Source organism: Nyctereutes procyonoides, unplaced genomic scaffold (genome assembly GCF_905146905.1).
Source record: "Nyctereutes procyonoides isolate TBG_1078 unplaced genomic scaffold, NYPRO_anot_genome, whole genome shotgun sequence".
In the NCBI taxonomy this organism is placed as follows: domain Eukaryota; kingdom Metazoa; phylum Chordata; class Mammalia; order Carnivora; family Canidae; genus Nyctereutes; species Nyctereutes procyonoides.
In genome coordinates, this window is record NW_026575159.1 from 16113020 (window position 1) to 16118158 (window position 5139).

General features: G+C 38.2%; 1 non-coding gene across 1 annotated transcript; it reads right to left on the reverse strand.

The window, feature by feature from the left end:
* Positions 1-244: 244 nt before the first annotated feature.
* On the reverse strand, positions 245-408 carry LOC129502698 (U1 spliceosomal RNA). Its single transcript, XR_008663020.1, has one exon. It is a non-coding gene; the product is annotated as a U1 spliceosomal RNA (small nuclear RNA).
* Positions 409-5139: the final 4731 nt, after the last annotated feature.

Consider the following 5139-nt stretch of genomic DNA (forward strand, 5'->3'; position numbering starts at 1 on the left):
CCATTCATGGGATTTAAAAGGTATACAGAACACAAGGGAAAGCCCACAGTGAGGAATGAGAAGAAAGATCCTTCTCTTTTCATTGAAGGTCTTGGTAAGAATATTATTAACACAGTTCATAGGTAGCCTGTAAGAGAGCTCTTTGAGTAATTATCAACTGAGAGTCTGGATACTCACTGCAACTTGAATTCAAAGCACTAATATACTGAAGTGATTTTCATTCCCAGTTGTTTTTTTTTTTTTCCAGGGGAAAGCGCGAACGCAGTCCCCCACTACCACAAATTATGCAGTCGAGTTTCCCACATTTGGGGAAATCGCAGGGGTCAGCACATCCGGAGTGCAATGGATAAGCCTCGCCCTGGGAAAACCACCTTCGTGAACCTGGTATCTCCCCTGCCAGGTAAGTATTCATTCCCAGTTTATAAGTGAAAACAGTAAGGTCTAAAAAGCTAAATGCACTAACAAGTTTGCTAGCTAGTTGAGTAGTAAAGCCAGGGCTCTAAAATAAGAATCTAGGCTAGTAGGTGAGCCCAATATAGTTCCACCTCAAAATATACCAGGGCATACTCAAAATACACCGATACAATGACATGATACTCTGCATAGAAAACCCAAAAGAATCTACCAAAAAATTGCTAGGACTGACACACAAATTTAGTAAAGTCATAGGATACAAAAATCAACACACAGAAATCAACTATTGCATTTCTATACACAAATAATGCAGCAGCAGAAATTAAGGAATCAGTCTCATTTACAACAGCCCCCCAAATAATAAGATGCCTAGGAATAAACCTAACCAAAGAGGTGAAAGACCTATACTCTAAAACCTATGGAATGGGTGAAGATATTTGCAGATGACTTATCTCATAAAGGGTTCATATCCAAAATATATAAAGAATCTGAACACCCAAATATTAATCCAACTAAAAACCGGGCAGAAGACAGTAGACATTTTTCCAAACAAGACAGACAATAGACATATGAAAAAATTCTCAGTATCACTGATTGGGGAAATACAAATAAAAACTACAATGAGATATTACCTCACACCCATCAGAATGGCTAAAATCAACAACACAAGGAACAACAGATGTTGGCAAGGATGTGGAGAAAAAGGAACCCTCTTGCACAGTAGGTGGCAATGCAAATTGGTGTAGCCTCTCAGGAAAACAGTATGGAGGTTCCCCAGAAAGTTAATAAAACTACCCTATGATCCAGCAATCACACTAGATATTTACCCAAAGAATGCAAAACTACCAATTTGAAGGGATACATGCACCCTTATATGGATAGCAGCATTATCTCCAATAGCCAAAATATGGAGGCAGCCTAAGTGCCCATCACTGATGAGCACTGGGTGTTGTATGGAAGTGTTGAATCACTATGCTGTACACCTGGAAAAAAATATATATATATATTATATTCACACACACAAATACATACTCCATGGGGTCAATAAGCAACAAGCTTTCCTTTGTTTTTCAAGATCACTTAACCTACACACCACAGTTTGTATCTAACTCGAAGGTCATGTGACATCAAAAGGAATAAGGTGTATAAAACAAGGGAGATCATTTTATCTTCAATTAAGATAGGAACACCATTAACTTATTCTTTAAAGTATAGCCCAAAGATAAGATATAAAGGAAGATGCACTTTGCTGTCTAGATCTTAAAGTTCTTAGAAAAATTTTTATCAGCATGAAGGCACCTAGGTGGCTCAGTCGATTAAGCATCTCCCTTGGGCTCAGATCATGGTCTCTGGGTCCTACAATCGAGTCCTGCTTAGCAGGGAGCCTGCTTCTCTCTCTCCCTCTGCCTCTTCCCACTGCTCGCGCTCTCTCTCTCTTTCAATCCCTCTCAAAGAAATAAATTAAAAATCTTTAAAAAAGAATTTATCAGGCTGTAGCCAAATAATTCATCTGAACCTCAGTTTCCTGCACTATACATTGAAGGCACTGTTTTCTATGGATCTGTGATTTGAGTCTGTTAGAACTTTGGAAAACAACACAAACTACACGGTTCTACTAAAATATCATTCCAGGGAGTGGCCTTTGATTATCCAGGACTGGGTAAGGTGCCTCCCCTAAGTATCCTTTAATTCTAATAGCACTTATTACATTATTTTGAAATCATCCATTTATCTACCTAATTAAACAGTAAGTTCTCTGAAGACTGGCGCCCAAGTCTTTATGATCCATGAAAAAAGCAGAACAGCATACTGGGTAAGATCAGACTTTGAAGCTATACTGGTTTGCATCTCAAATAGCTTTGTGTCGTTGGGAGAGTTACCCAACTATTGTGTGTCTTAGATTCCTCATATGTAAAATGGAGACAATAGAGGCACATGACACACAGAATCATTGGGAGACTCAAAACATATAAAGAATTTAGAAGGCTAACTGGCATATAAACACTAAAGCTAGGTGTTATTGCTAGTAGATGGTAGCAATACTAGCAGGTAGATGCCCAGATTTTTGCTAAGTATGAGATACATTGATAAATTATGTCCAGGACCTTTAAGATCTAAACCCAAAACAGTCCAAATTCATGGCAAACACCTGTAACTTGGCAGTTTAACCCAAAAGGAGCTGATTTGTTATCTAGAGTCAGTGTACTTCGCATTATTTAGGACATATTTAAAAGAGTTGTTGAAAAGTTAACAGTTAACATTTCGTGGCTTGTTTCACTCCAGTGAAGTTTTGCTCAAACTTTATACAGCAGAGATTGTAACATAGGGAATCATTCCCATTGCCAACCATACAGCTCAGGATATATCACATGAGCAAAGACTATAATGGAACATGGTTAAATAGGTTTGGAATCCCTGTTTGGGGGAAGAAGGTGGATCGCTATGCTGTGCAATTTTCACACTGGTCACGCTGGAGCATGGTCTCAATCCTTCTCTATAATTGGATACTGAGCCCTCACTTTTGAGTTTTTATTTGGTACATTCCCCCATCATTCTTCACTGAACACTCCACTTCTGTTTCTACTTCTGTTACTGGGTATGTGATAATATTGTTGTAGGTTTTCCCCACCATTACAGTACTGGCTCATTTCCCCCCCCCCTAAAGATTTTATGTATTTATTTATGAGAGAGAGAGAGAGAGAGACAGAGACACAGGCAGAGGGAGAAGCAGGCTCCATGCAGGGAGCCCGATGCGGGACTTGATCCCGGGACTCCAGGATCACGCCCCGGGCCCAAAGCAGGTGCTAAGCCGCGGAGCCACCCGGGCCGCGTCCCACGGTCAGCACGTCCCGGGCCGCTGCCTCATTTTTAATAAATATATTTAGAATGCATTTGGCATGCAGATTATGTTTTGGAATACTGTGTCCTTAGACTTACATACACACAAAATTACTCAAAAATTTAGTACAGCATCATTGGGATGGATAGCTCCATATTTTAGCTTGTCCATGCTCAAAAAATAATGCTAATAGCAAGTTCCTATTCTTTCATGAACAAGGATAGCCCTTTAAGAAGTTTTCTTTTAAAGGTGTCATATATGAATTGCTATCTTTACAAGAAATAATTGCTAGGTTTATTAGCTATTATAATTCGTAAATAAAATTCTATTCCATGTAAAAACACTTTGAATATATGCCTGAGTAGGACAGATCACCAAATAGGCACCGTACACTCCACATAAGAATAGACTCTTGGCTCTACAGGCTTCCTAGAATTTCAGCCCAAAATTAGAGGAGATAAAGGAAAAGAATGTCAGGCTGAAGATTTGAGCAAGCGTCCTGCCCTCTCTGGGCTTTCCTAGGAGGTGACTAGGGGACTGCCAAATTACCATTCCATTATAGTAGTCTATAATCCCATAATCTTACCACCCTCTAATGAACATGTCCTGCCTGTAAAATGATTTACCTTCTCTCAGTAATTAGCAAACTACACTGACAAAGTTCATTGCACACATTTCAGTTTTGAAATATTTTACTACCAACATGGTTTCTTAAAACAGTTGTGCTATAAGCAGCTTAATTTGTCAGTAAATTGACATTAAGTTGTTTTCTCAGCTGTTAAATGACAAAAATCAGTTCCACATGTTTATCACATAGACCATGATTTATGATTCTTGAAATGAACGTGATATTTTTTTCCCTGGAATATTTTTAAAATTTTATTTCTCAGGCTATTAGAAGGGGGTATTACTTAAGAGTTTCCTTTAGTGACTGTGGGAAGGTAGGAGTGAAATCTTCAAATATACTTGTATACTTCAAAAGGTGTTTTTTACAGTTGTAGAAAATAAGGCAAATAATGTTGAACATGTAACTTTACAAACGTACTCATCTAACAAAACTGGCAAAACTGCTTTAAAAAAAAAAAAAACTTCTTTAGCCATTGGTTCTGAACACTGTCACCAAGGCAACACCAAATGCTAACAGCCAAAAATACATTGTCTTTTTGTGTGAACATATTTTAGATAACCTTAACTGTAAAGGAAATTAGATCAGAGTCTGATTCTGTGAGAAAAGGCAGAACTGTACCCAAATTTCCCCCAGGCAGTGGGATGTGGTCTGCCTTCATAAGCTGAACAATCCCTAGACTTCCATTCAATACTCACCATAATGTCCTACAAGACTATTTATCCTAAAGTCATCCCTGCTAGTAACGATGACAAATCCAGTAAAAAGTGAAGCAAGAAGCCTGGTGAAATCAGATGGTTAGCCTAAAGTAGTTCAATATTCAAGGCTCCCAAAACCCTTTTGGTTTTGTTTTCAGACATTTCTCCAGGGCTAAGACGGGGGGACCCAATCATGTTTTCAGCAGCAAGAGGTTTGATTTGGCTATCAATGCATGTAGCAATTGAAAACAGGTAACAGGAAGCAGAGGAATGGACACTGTTAAAAATAAAACCTTTACAATAATCTGTAGAAAGTGTCAAGGTCAAATAGGTTTTCATTTAGGGATAAGAGGGATGAAAAGCATTTTTCAAACTAAGCTATACATGTAGTATTTTATAAAGGGTTTCTCTGTCCTACAGCATAATACTAGGATTAACACAAGGAAGTCAAAAGTTTGAAAATAAGTGGTTTTATCATTGGTTTTGTTTCTAAGCATGCAGTAAAATCTATTTGAAAGTTATTCTGATGTTGTAACTAAATACAGTGGCTCTCACTTTACATG